The 14,615-nt window shown below is 42.1% G+C and overlaps 1 protein-coding gene across 1 annotated transcript in view; it reads left to right on the plus strand.

The window, feature by feature from the left end:
• Positions 1 to 447: 447 nt before the first annotated feature.
• The window catches only part of LOC146817859 (amine sulfotransferase-like), a 363,774-nt gene continuing 349,606 nt past the window's right edge, over positions 448 to 14,615 (plus strand). Inside the window, exon 1 of the mRNA XM_085611341.1 lies at positions 448 to 840. The gene's annotated coding sequence lies outside the window, so the exon portion shown is untranslated. The remainder of the gene's footprint in view (positions 841 to 14,615) is intronic.

Genomic DNA, 14,615 nt, shown 5'->3' on the forward strand with positions numbered 1-14,615 from the left:
AGCAAACATAATGACTATCAACCTCATACTTATTTAAAAATTATTAATTAGTAATTTGCTATTACTAAATTATTTTTTTGCCCTATCCCCCTACAAACCCGGCAAGCTGCCAAAACACTAGAAATTACTATTAACAACGAAATAAAAAAAAATAAAACCAAGTAAAATTACAAACTATATTTAAAAAAAAAATGAATAACAATTTTTATAGACAAACAATACTAACACATAAAATAATAAATAAACTAAAACTCATTAAATTAAGTAAAAACAATATGCTTAGCAATTATATTATTGAAAACGATATTTACAAAAATAAAATTCTTGACAACGATATTTGTGCACCAGGATATTTTTGCATCACGATATTCATTTTCAGTTCTTTCGTTCTCTTGATATTTACAACTCGATATTGTGTTCATACCGCATGGAAAATGTTTACAACTCGGTTGTGCAGAGGCTCTTCGAGCCAAGACAGACACTTCACTCGGCTCTGGTTCCTCTACCTGTTACCATTGCACATGGCCTCCTACGCTATGGACAACTACGCTGCGGCCAAAGGTGACTATCAACAAATGAGGGAATATTGCAGATACTGACTATCGCAAGGGAGGCCTGGCCAAAGGTAGTCCAAAGATAGCAGTAGAAAGTCAAGTGCGCACATCTGGCTAACCCTTTCTGAGGTCAGTTTCTGTGATAAGTGAAGAGCGGCTCGCTTGCATACAAACCGTGTTGCTCAAGTAGCGCTGTGAATCGACATTCTGTGCTTTGGTCTCCGTTCGGTACGAAGCCACCAGCGCCTGCACGGGGAATCTGTACCTGCTGGACCAGTTTACCACGGTAAGGCAATATTATCTTTAAAACGACTGATTTAACAGTACACACGAGACGAGACGCGAGGTCATAGGGTGATCTAACTGGAGGGAGTGAGCTGGGGCTTATTGGAAAGCACTGTGGGTCGAGAAAAGCTCGTGGAGAGAAAAAACAGTGCTCAAGCTGAAAGGATGAAACATAACTCTCATAGATTTATTACAGTTTATTAAGGGTAGTTTGCTCTGTCAGCTGCCTTGAGGATGCCTTTGTGATCCTAACAATGTCGAAAAGTCCAAAGTAAAGTTCGGTTGGTGAACAGAATGGAATGCCTTTTCACAGAAGTTAAGATTATATTATAGTTATATCGTAATTAAAGGCGGGAAACAGACTCTGTACTTTAATGCAATGAAATATTCCGGTACTTGTGTTGTGTGTTACACAAACTTTACTTTCCACAGGGGTACTGATACTCACCCGCCCACCCCTTCTCAAGTATACTTTTAAAAATAAATGTTGATTTTCTTTGAACATACTCTCCTCGAAGAGTTGGCTAAAAAACTACAACTATCAGAGCTGTTTACAAATAGGTTGATGCAAGCTAACATGGGCCATCAAAGGTTATAAAAAGCACAGGTCGCAGACACCAGAGCTTGACAAATCTATAGGTTCAGAGAGAAGTGCTGCTACTCAATTATGTAGAGAGCACTGGGTCCGATAGCAGATAGACTGCACCTGGACAGAACTCATCAGCAGTATAAATATCATGAAAACATGATCATTAGAGGTGACAGAGGACCTCCACATATGTTACGACATATAGCAGTTGTGGTGCCCTTTGGCACCAATGACCGAAAATCATATCCCTTAATTTGCCAAGGATCTCACCCTTCTGGTCTAGTAGAGAAGCTTTGATGGCATCGATCTAACCAGGATCTACAATCACCAAACTCAAACACTACTATTCATCATAGAACTCAGGTATTTTACTTAGGTGTGTCAGTGCAAGAGTTTAGGAAGGTCTGTATGTATAGTGCTGATGTCTGTGAGCACTAATCATGACAGAAGTTTTACTCCAAGCTGAATGTCCCAGACTTTCAACGTCCCATGGGGGTGTTGCTGTTGAAGAAAAGGTAGGGATTTCTACTAGGCCTTCTATGCCAGAAGCACCCAAGGATGTCCTTTAACCTGTTCCCAGACCAGTCAACAGTAGTTTGCCTCTTTACTGTCCACAAGCTTTAACACTGAAGGGAGGGACTGCATGCATAAGGGGAAAGAAGAGAGGCCAGTGAACAAGTCCTAAGAATACTTGAGGACAGAGGGTGTACTAAACCACACAGTAAGGTGCTAATTGAGTCTCAGCAGAGAGGCCAAGAGGCATTTAAAATAACCTCTAAAGACCTAATTTACATTTCTATATACTGTGGCGGACGGATAGCTCAGTGGGTTGAACACCTGCTCCAGATGTTTTAGTGATTGTCAGATTATGTGTTCTAATTCTGACATGATGGGCTCATTATTTTGTTAATCCATAAAATTGCTGCCATTGTGGAGAGATATTAAGTGACAAGAAATTGATGTCAGCAGAGAGGCCAAGAGGCATGTAAAATAACCTCTAAAGACCTAATTTACATTACTGTATACTGTGGCAGAAGGATAACTCAGTGGGTTGAACACCTGCTCCAGATATTTTAGTGACCATCAGATTATGTGTTCTAATTCTGACGTGATGGGCTCATCATTTTGTTATTCCATAAAATTGCTGCCATTGTGGGGATATATTAAGTGACAAGAGACGCATTTCTTTGTGGATACTACATAATCCATCACAGAAAATCAGTTTGTTAGCGCTTGCTCTATGGCACATGATTTATGCATTCCATACTATCAATGTGAGCACTAAATTGAGACTTGAAGTACAACTGTAAACAAGTACAAGAGACACCAATATGCTAAAGGGAATGTTGGTAAATATGATTATAAGAAACGATTGGTCACCAAGTCATGCTCGAAATATATTAGGTAGCATTACTACATGCAATCAATGCAGAGCATTCAACATTTTCAAAAACGATGTAATTACTGCAACAGCTAATGGATTAAAAAATCATCAGCTATCCTCCATGACTTTAGAACTGTATTGAACAATTCCTAGAATTTATGATCATCACCCAAAACAGGATAAAAGAGCAAAGATGCTTCGTGTCCCCAGTGATCACACATAAAACAGATAACAACAATGATATTGCAAGGGTGTATGGGCGAAGATCAACAAACGACAAAGGTCTAGCAGGTCAGATGGATTAGAGATTTATAATTCTCAGAATAGTCCTGGTCTGTTAGTTGCAATGGCGATGATCTTTCAACATCAATACTCACTTTCTGAGGTCATCATCTGGACAGAAATTGTGAATTCACTTTAATTTTCTTTCTCTGACTGCAAAGTGAGAGGAGTCTGCAAACACCAACCCTCATGTTAAAAAAAGAAGAAGTAATTTGTAAGAAGACATAGCCTGGTATTTGACAAGATAAATACAGAATTTAAAGGCATCTTTATTATTTGCTTGGACGTTTACACCTCACCAAAAATCGGATCTCAACCCACCAGTTTGGGAAACATTGGTCTAAGGCCAACACTGACCCCACTGAGTAATCTAGATATGACCCTAAGCCTAATTCAAACCTTAGAACTATCCATAGCCACCTGACACTATGACTAAGTAACCTCCAACCCTTAACCATAAGTCCACTTGTACCCTTTGTGTTATATTTTGGTTAAACACATGTTTACTACACATAAAAAAAGAAAGTTTTTCAACTTTATATACTTTGTTTAGTATTCGTGCTATGGGTACCTTTGTTTTAACTAGCATGTCCGTGTAGTATGACAAGCAAAACCATACTAGTCTGCATCAAATGCTGCAAGAGCATGCTCACAGGTGATTGGGAGATGCCAGCTTATTAGCCTGTTGTATTTTGAAAGCAGCTAAGAGTTAATATACAAAATATAGCTGCTTTCCTTAAGGGTGTCATGGTCTGTCTGCTGTGCACAATTGGTGTTTTGTCATCTTTTATGGGATCAATCATTTTTATGGCGACTTCTAGATGATGTAGGATAAGGTGTACATTTTGCTATCTACATATAGCAAATAAATTCCTCCCAGCCAAAACAGAATTTCTCAGCATTGCTGGACAAGAGACCACTGGAGTCATACTAAGAAGAATCGGCCACTCGTAGTTTGACATTGGCAATGGAGATGTACCTGTTATCCTTGTGACCAGGAAGTGGAGATAAAATGACTGTTCTTGTACCCTGCACGCCAAGCACTGATACTGGAACACGATAAGAGGGGCCAAACTCCTTCTTGTTCTACACCTTATTTCTGTAGATTCTGTTTTATGACCATAGCCAGGCCCTGTATCGGGAAACATTCACTTGTAATCGTGGAGTATTTTGGGCTGTTAACTTGATGATTGTGACAAGTTGCAGAAGACAGGTATGTGATAAGCCTTTTGAGAATAGTCTACAGCTGGTGTTAATTTCTGTTGTGGTTAACATCAGTTTCAGATGGTGCTGTTCTTCTAATGGCACTCATTGATGTTAATATGTGTTTCTAAAACGATGGTGGGTTTAAAAAACCAGCCCTTATATAAATATGTTTAAACTATCCTCACACTCCAGGATGCTACAACTATAAAGAGCTTTTGGGGACTCCCTTGGTTGAGACATGTCAACAATTCTGAAAGCAGCCACCTACCTTTGTTGTAGGGATTCTGCTCATGCACAGAACTATGCGCAGGAAACCAGGACCTCAGTGAATTGCGGTGTACCAAAAACTCACCTCAGTACCCAGAACCCCTATCCGACTAGCATCAGTGTCTCATTCGTTCTCCGTATCATCGCAAAGCTACCAATGATTAGACAACCCAGAACAAGCAACTTAGAGTACTCTCAGGAATGGTGGGAATCAGAAACACCTTTTCGTTATTATTCTCATATCAGTCCACAACAAGAGTAATCAGAGACACGATAAAGTTTAAAATGTTTATTTTTAACTACGTGCTCTAAGGTGCAGTACTTTGGCTAACATAAGCAGACAAATGATTAAGAACAAAACCATCAACATTGTTACAATACCATAGAAAATGAAGGGAAAAATCATATTACAAATGATAGTGGAAAACAACCACCCTCCCTTCGCTATGACATGAACTGTTGTTTATCAGTCAGATTAATCGGTGGGAATAAAGATGATGTGTTCATCTAGTCCCAGGGAACTGCCTTCAATCTTTGTAAAGTCCATGCAAACTGCATTATAGAACGCAATTGATTTTGAACATGGTATAAAACAGACATATCATCCTGTACATTATCCACAACAGATTAAACAATATTATCTAATGTGTAAATTCTGGAAGAAAGGGTGTTAATGCTATTATCTATGACAGCTAGCACTTTATCTAAATTGGCTTGATCAATAGCCCGTAATCTGGAAGCAGCTTCAATTTGAGATAATTTCCAAACTTCGTTGTAAACAGCATACACCCATCTTTTGGACCTGTCACCCACAGGACCCTTAACAAAATCATTCAAATCCACTTTGTCATTCAATTTTGATAAATGAAGTTTAACAGATGCCAAGGTGGAATGTTGCAGCCAGTTCTGACATAATTTTCCTACAGAATAGGTAGTAACTGAATGGGAAGATTCAAATCGGGGGTCCACCCTAACCTGTGTATAGCCAGGGTACAGACCCAGAAAACGATGTTGACAGGAATCTGAGTTTTTCTGCCATATTACCCACCCTTCAGGGTCTAGGTTGGAAATGTTGAAGGATGTATTAGTAATAAAAGACTGCAATGCATCAAGGGACAGATCTGTTTGATTATCCCATCTTGGATAAGCGCCCAGATCAGGAATAGTACGGGAATTCATCTTTTTTGAAGTAGCCAATCCAAGGCAGGTGGTTTGAAAAATGGTAGAATTCAAAAACAACAGGTGGTTAGGTATAAGGCATGCATGATTCAGTGCTTCTGTACCTTGTACCTGCCATGCTTTTGAACCCCAAACAGATTTAAGATCAACGGTATCTTTCCACAGCTCATAGCTCCCTATAGCTAATTCATCCATAACGGATTTGGAATACAATAATTTAGAGTGGGTGGGTCTAACTTTGGAAGCTGACTCAGGAACCCATTTTTAATAAAAGGCTTCAGGTTTAGATGCACTGAAGTCAGTAAAATATGTAAATTTGTCCAGTAGAGTTTTGGAGCTGCCTTCAACTGGTGCTGGACTATGTTCCAATTGTGTATAATTGACAACATTTCTAAATGTATTTGCTTTATGCAGGAAATTATTGCCATAGTGTTGGTAGAAAAACAACTCTCCGTAGTTTGCTGCGTCTAAATTTAAATCTTCAGCATCAAAAGCAGCATAATATTTCAAATCAGAAAAAAGAGCCTCTATGGCTTGGACATCCCAATCATCAGAGCGGATGTTTTGTTTCACAACATCCTCCATAGAAACACGAAGTACATTGGGGACAAAAATTTGTTTTTTTTAAAACAAATTTTATTGAGTTAGCCAAGGACATAGGCACATACACATACTCAAAGAAAGTTGCATATAGACAGATTAAGTACAAACTTAGTGTTGAATAGGATATTACAGCACCACAAGGCAGCAGTACATTGGGGACATTAATCACCTCTGTGGGACCATGAATTTGAAATTTAACAGCATCCCATATAATTCCATCTAACACAGGCCAGGCAGTAATATTTACAAAAGTCTGGTCCCTCTTTATGATGTGTGATGAGGAGTGGGGTGCCAAAGTTCCATCAATTAAACTAATTGTAGATCTTTCGGTGAGCTAGTGTCCATTTACTAGACGAAAAAACCCAACCACAAATCCAATGGACATAAACAAAAAAATAGTTATGAGCACCAGCCAAATGTAAGTCCAAGGGGCAATTAAAAAATGTCTTTTAAACCAAACAGCAAAAACAGAAATTTTCGATGGGGTATTGGAAGTCACAGAGTTAGTGTCAAATGAAAAACGTGGCTGGTCAACTGCACTTGAATGTAAACCTGGCAACGACACATCTGTGGGATAAGTATACTCAGTATCTTCAATTGGACCACCGGCCGGTGGAGGCAATAAAGGATTAGTAACGGTATGCATCTTGATGACAAAATGTCAGGCCTGTTGGTAGTTGCTGGAGCCAAAACAGAATTTCTCAGCATTGCTGGACAAGAGAACACTGGAGTCATACTAAGAAGAATCGGCCACTCGTAGTTTGACATTGTCAATGGAGATGTACCTGTTATCCTTGTGACCAGGAAGTGGAGGTAAAATGACTGTTCTTGTACCCTGCACGCCAAGCACTGATACTGGAACATGATAAGAGGGGCCAAACTCCTTCTTGTTCTACACCTTCTCATGGACCAGGTCATCAACTCAAGGTAGCCAGCCAACTACCGGAATCTGAAGCACAGCATCAGTTGTGGAGGGCAAGTGTTCCTTTGCAAGACTGTCTCTGGTCTCTTGTAGACTCTGTAATACAGCACAGTGATAAACTACGTCAAAGGGTGCGGCTGACGCCGCCATGTCTAGACCATCAAGGTCCGGGACAAACATCTTTATGCCAAAGAGCATTTTGTATGGGGTCCGCCCACCCAGAGACCTTCTAGGGAGATTATTAAGTGCACGTTGAATGCTATACAGATGGGCCAACCAGTTCCTGCCAGTACCTAAAACCCTAGCTGTCAGGGATTGCTTTAAGTCACGGTTCATTCGCTCCACAACTCTATTGCCCTCAGGCCGGTATAGAGACAAAAATTTGACTTGGACCCCCAAAGATCTCATGGCATCTTTGTATGTCTTGGAGGCGAATGCAGGACCTTGGTCAGAATTAAGGGTACCACATGCAAAAATCCCCACAAAGACACGCAAATCCCTGATGACAGTTCGAGCATCAGCACTCCGTTATGGCCAGACCCAAAGAAAACGTGTGCACGAATCCACTGCAACTAAGATTTACTTATACGCAGTATCAGAGGAGAAAGGAACGCAGTGATCTACATAAATGCACCCGAGTGGTTTATTAGATATGTACAACTGTGTTTGAGGTGGGCAAGCAACAGTCGAAAGTTTTATCTGCTGACAAATATCATATTTAAGAACATAAGCACGAGTCTGTTTATACAATCCGCGCCAACAGTAACGTTGTTGTAAGAGAGTAACAGTCGCCGAATCGCCGGCATGGCAAAAGCCATACCTTCGTGCGCTGCTGTTATCAAGGAAAGTCTGCAGTCCGCGTTGGGAATCAATCTGTCACCAACGTCATTAATTCTCACATAGGGAACTTTATCAGGACTTAAATGATAAGAGTATTTAGAAGGGAAACCCAAGGGTAATTATTACCCTTCTCTGTTGCAGCAATAGCTGCTAAGATGTCATCATCAATCTTACTTTTGGATCTTGTAGCTGCTGCTACTAGATATGTTGCCACTGCTGTTTTCGCTGCTTTGTCAGCTAAGCTGTTTCCAACAGCGTGGACACCTACTCGCTGGTGTCCTAGAGTATGAATTACATTCACGAGCGGCAGACGTTGTTTAAGGTCTGCTACTCGAACCCAAACCATTTTATGCATGATTGTGCTACCTTTGGAATCCCGATACTCATTTTGAGACCAAAAGAATAAATTGTCGTTGAAAGACTGAACACAGTAAAAAGAGTCACTCACTATAAGAGTAGTAACTCGAGGATCAGCAAACTCCAGTGCAAGCACCAGAGCACGAAGCTCTGCCAACTGGGCGGTACAATCACCAAACGTCTGTGTGTGCATGACATCAGATTTGAATTCACCATTCACAAACGTACCAGCCACTATTGCGCGGGCCGCTGAATAAGCATGCTTAGAATCCGTGGCCGGTTGTGCCGAACCGTCAGTATAAATGATACAATGGTAATCCTCAAGACGGCGCAAGGACAGAGGAGCCGGATGAACAAATTCTTACTGCAAGTACTCCTGAGTCTGCAATGAGGCATCAAAGATGTAAGTGACATCCGGTGATGTCAAAGAAGTGGCTCATTGTATCCAACGTGGATGCAAAGGTTTAGAATTTGGTACGCTGGCTTTCGTTACTGCCTCTAGGGCAGGATATGGTGTAACAACCAAAATGCGTTTCCCTTGCGACAGCGCTCTCTCTTTCAGAATCTCCATCTGCACTGCAGTCAAAACCTTTTCGACAGTGGAAAAGCGCATTTCAGCCAAAGTGTACAAGTGCGATTTGTAAGCAATGGGGACTGTGTCGCCCTCATTGAACGTTAAGTATGTGAAACCCACTGTGCTAGGCACAATTCTTATCACCAGGTTAGTGTGGTTATCACGCGTCAGTAAGTATTTCGAAGCAAGAAGATCAGCCTGCAAAGATTGCAGGATAGCTAAATGTTCTGGCAGCCAGCTCGATTTGGAAAAAGTAGGTTGTACCAAGGCATATAGCGGCTTGATACGCTGGGCATAATCGGGAATGTAGGTACGTCCGAAATGAAAAAAACCCAGCAAAGATTTTAATTTCTTCAGTGTTGTTGGAGCACACAAACAAGCGCACTTCTCCAGGAAGTGAGGTGCTAAACCTCGTCCTTCGTTGTTGAGTTCATAGCCCAAAAAAAACACTGTATACTCTGCAATGTGCGACTTTGCAAAGTTGAATTTGTAACCGAAGTCCGCAAACATGACAATGATGCGGTCAACGCGACACAGATGCTGCCATAATTCGTCGTCTGTGAGATAGATATCATCAACATATGACTACGCATCAGGGTCAATGCTCTCTAACAGAGAGACTACACGAGCGGCAAAGACACCTGGACTGTTTTTATAGCCCATGGCTAATCTTTTAAACTGTTTCTGTTTGCCGCCAGAAGTAAAGGCTGCCCATTGACTACTAATAGAGGACAGATTATGGCTATAAAAGCCGATCGAGATGTCAAGTGTGGTTTTAAACCTTTTTCTCACCAGACTATGAACGAGTGCAGAACTGTGGCTATTCTGTACCGCACAGGTCCGACAATGAGAGTTCAAATGCCGGTAATCCAAAACTAGGTGGTACGACCCATCAGGTTTGGTTACAGTGAATAAAGGATTATTCATGGGTGAAACACATGTTTCAATAACACCTTGATATTACAATTGTTCAAGGATTTCTGCGACGTGAGATCTAGCTTCGCGGTGCATGGGATATTGGGGTTGTGGCTGGGGCATACACCGTAATGGAATCTCATGGCTTGGCGACAACTTATCCCACCAAACCTGAGTACGGTACAACGCCGGTGCAAGTACCTGAGCCCACTCTTCTGCAAATTCTGAGCCTGATCCTTTGGCACAGTGTGTGCAAAAGATGAGAGGATTACCTCCTCCCCTCTAGGAGCGGCCAAAACGAAAGCTGGGGGCCAGTCTGCCTCTGCTAACAGGATGTCATATGTAGAGGTTTCCCAAAAAATCCCTTTTATGGTACGTTGTATGTCACCTTCTATTATAGTCTGTCAGGGGGAGCCACTCTAGTATCAGCAGTTTTCTACAGTAATGAATGTGTCAGTTGCTGTCACCTTCAGATATGGACGCAGTGCTTGCCGCACTACTGTAACCTCCGCTGCGCTGTCTAGCAGCGTTAGTGCCCATGTCAGGTTCCAAAGCTGCGTTCTCACTATCTGTGGCATACCTCGCTGTTAGTGCAGCAACTTTCTTATTTTGAAACGGGGGTTATTGCCGTGCAAATTTGTCCTGCTTGCCTTTACCGTCAGCCTGGTGGCGCTGCTCACGTGGATGTATGACGTTACAACGCATACATTAACATCACGGTACATTACATCGCGGTTTTGACAACGCAAGTCATTACAACGACTTGCGTTGGATGGCGCTGGACTTAGGAGTAGTATAATTTACTATTCCAACTCCAGTCTACGTACAGTAGGGAAGGTGTTGGATAGTAAATTATACTATTCCTTGTCCTAGAGCGCCATGTAGCGCAAGTCGTTGTAACGACTTGCGTTGTAAAAACCGCGATGTAATGGCATCGCGATGTAATCCCCGCGTTGTAAACGATGTTTCCCTGCTCACGTCCTTGTTGGGCACCCCGACCTTTTCCACGTTCTTCTCCACCATGAGACCGATGTTTCCTGTGAAGAACGAGGAGAACGTTGTTCAGGAACCTGAAATCTATCAGGAGACCTAATCCTAGTGCGATTGAGCAAATCATATGTGCGTTCAGTAGTCACTTGAACCGGCGACGCTGGACGAGACCCCTGTTTCTGTTGCTGCTTCCCCTGTTTTTTAGCTTTCCAATTTTGTTTAGGAAGAGCTGGACGGTCGTCTTTAGAAGACGTTCCTGTCCTAGTTTCCGGTTGCATAGTTGTTGTTTGAACAAAAGGCTTAACCCCCAAACTATTACGGCCAATGGTCTTATAAGCCTCCGCAATAATCCTTGGTAACTGCCGGGGTTTATCGACGTCGAAGACGAGGCGCAGCTCATTCGACACTTGAAAGTTAACCGCATCTCCCTTGACGTTAGCAAGGATGAGCATGGCAACTACGTCGAATACGCCGCCAAGCCTCATCCCTAACTCGACCGCCGCCTCTGGACCGTGTTGATCCTGAACACGCTTGATCACGGAAGGCAGTACAGCCATAGACCGGGTGCCAAAGCTCGTTGAGTAGACTACCGCAAACACTTTACCCCAGTTATCACAATCAGCTACCTCTGGGATGAAGTCTTTCTGCAAACTAATGGTGAGGATCCTGTGTTTTTCCACAGGAGTAGAATTCGGAAAAACTGCTTCCAGCTGGTCAAATTTCTCAGCAAGCCAATAAGGCATATCGTCCTTATTCTGGGGGTGCTTGCCCATTACCGAATTAACCATGATGGGACTAATAGTAATCGCGGCTGGGCCAGCTGTTTGCGCCGCAACCCCAGGTGCCCCCACCTGGACATTGCGTGAGACGTATTGCACTAAAGCCCTATATACCATAATCAGGGCGGTATGGAGTTGATGTAAGTCATCCACCGGGGCTTGCAAATAACGTGGATGTGGTGTAAACCCGGCCAAGACTGGACAAGTGGCCCCTGGAATGGACAAGGGACCCAAACAAACCGATGTAACCATGTGGAGGAGGGCGCCATTGAACAAATACGATGCTGCCAAGCAGAAATGGGAATTTCCGCCATCCTATATGGCATGTAATTAGCCGAGACTGCAGTAGGAGTGTATGAGTGAAACGTATTATCATCCGCATTCACCTCCAGCAAAGTAACCCAAGAGTAAAATAGCTCATAGGGATGTGATGCATCGGCAATCACTACAAAGATAATAGACATTCCATCGTCAGGCACCCTGAACTGCGTCAAATGACGCCGGAGAGGTGTGCGACTATGCGCTACAATAGCGACTTCAGCCATAAGGACACAGAAAAGAAAAACAATCTATATAAACAGTAGCACAAAAAGGGTATAATCTAAATTGAAACCTTTTTAATCGTCAAGCTTGAGAGAACCTATATATTAACTATTTAGGTAGGTTTAAACCGTCACTCCCATTAACCGGAAACAACAGTGAGGGTATTGTGGACTAATATAAGCACTACTAAGGCATCTCAATCATAAGACCAAAACGTTAGGTGCGCCATGTTGCAGGGATTCTGCTCATGCACAGAACTATGCGCAGGAAACCAAGACCTCAGTGAATTGCGGTGTACCAAAAAGCGGAAGAGATGTGGCGTCACGGCCAGGGCGACTGACTCCGGAATCTGGGCATCACGGTTCGATCCCCACCGCTGGCGGCAGATTAGCCCAGCACCATGTGACTCTGGGCAATAGCTTGCTTAATCTTCCCGACGGCCCCCAGCGCCTAGAGACCCTTACGGGTGATTGTTCACGCTTTACAAATGTGGATTAATATTATTATTTATTATAAAAACTCACCTCAGTACCCAGAACCCCTATCCGACTAGCATCAGTGTCTCATTCATTCTCCGTATCATCTCGAAGCTACCAATGATTAGACAACCCAGAACAAGCAACTTAGAGTACTCTCAGGAATGGTGGGAATCAGAAACACCTTTTCGTTATTATTCTCATATCAGTCCACAACAAGAGTAATCAGAGAGACGATAAAGTTTAAAATGTTTATTTTTAACTACGTGCTCTAAGGTGCAGTACTTTGGCTAACATAAGCAGACAAATGATTAAAAACAAAACCATCAACATTGTTACAATACCATAGAAAATGAAGGGAGAAATCATATTACAAATGATAGTGGAAAACAACCACCCTCCCTTCGCTAGTAAACTAGTTTTATGAAACTAATAGAAGGTCTCTAGGCTTGAATGTGGAACCCCATACCGTAAATATCATCTTAGGTGAATCACATCACAGGATCAGCTCTGCTTTCTGTGTCTGGAAAGGTTTTCTCCAAATGCCTGAATCATGCATGCACATGCAATATTAAAGGCACCCGAGTTTAAGATATTTGCAGCTGTGTGCGTGTTATGCCTAGAGCGTGGGCGATCAACCTGAATTCAAAAGCATACATTGTTATTTGACTTTGACGGCTTCTGCACACAGTGTTCAGACGAAGGTCGCGGTGCATGTCTAGGGATGTGAACAACAGACCGTTCTCATGTGAAGAAAAAGCAAGCAAGCAGTTTTTCTTGTAATAACAGCTACCTGCAGTGTCGTGTGCAAAAGCAGCAAAGTGGCAAGATGGCTTTTTACATCTAACGCGCTTATGCTCAAATAGCAATGTGTGCACATAGAACCCCGTATCCACGACACCCTCCCTTGATCGGACCACGAACAAAATAGGGAAGCAATGTAGGAACGCAGGGCCCGATTCATAGAACTAACTTAAGACAAAATCCTAAACTTACTACCATTTTCGTATTCACAGAAGGCACTTACTCATTTTGGTATTCACAGAAGACACTTACTCACTTCGGTATTCACAGAAGTTAGGAGTCCTAACTTTAGGACTCCTAAATGCCTTCTGTGAATACCGAAAGTCTTAAAATTAGGATTTTTCTCAGTTTAGGAGTCCTAAAGCTAGGACTCCTAACTTTACTACTAAACTGAGAAAAATCCTAATTTTAAGGCTTTCGGTATTCACAGAAGGCATTTAGGAGTCCTAAAGTTAGGAGTCCTAACTTTACTACTACTAAACTAAGAAAAATCCTAATTTTAAGGCTTTCGGTATTCACAGAAGGCATTTATGAGTCCTAAAGTTAGGAGTCCTAACTTCTGTGAATACCGAAATGAGTAAGTGTCTTCTGTGAATACCAAAATGAGTAAGTGCCTTCTGTGAATATCAAAATGGTAGTAAGTTTAGGATTTCGACTTAAGTTAGTTCTGTGAATCGGGCCCGCAGAGTTCAAGTTCGATTGAGACAGAACCAAGTTCATGTGTTGCCAATCCATATAATTGGTAGTGACAGTTCGAAAAACATGTTGGAAAAAGTAAAAAATTAAAACATCTCGCAGGGGCGTGACACAGCCTAATGCAGAGTAAAAAAGAAAACATGTAAAAATCTGTGTTTGGACGTGCGGAAGATCGACAAATTCCAAGTTAATCCATCAACGTGTATTCACAATAAGTAGCAACTGCCTCCAAGAGGAAGTCATTATAATGTTCAGTAAAAGAGTCCGCCATCCAGTCAAGTAAAGTAAATGAGCACACATGTTCTTCAATAACTGGAGCCTCTAGCACAATCAGAGGACAACTCGCGTGCTCTTCAAGATAACTTCTCGC

This window comes from Triturus cristatus, chromosome 6 (genome assembly GCF_964204655.1).
Source record: "Triturus cristatus chromosome 6, aTriCri1.1, whole genome shotgun sequence".
NCBI classification, from domain to species: Eukaryota; Metazoa; Chordata; class Amphibia; order Caudata; family Salamandridae; genus Triturus; species Triturus cristatus.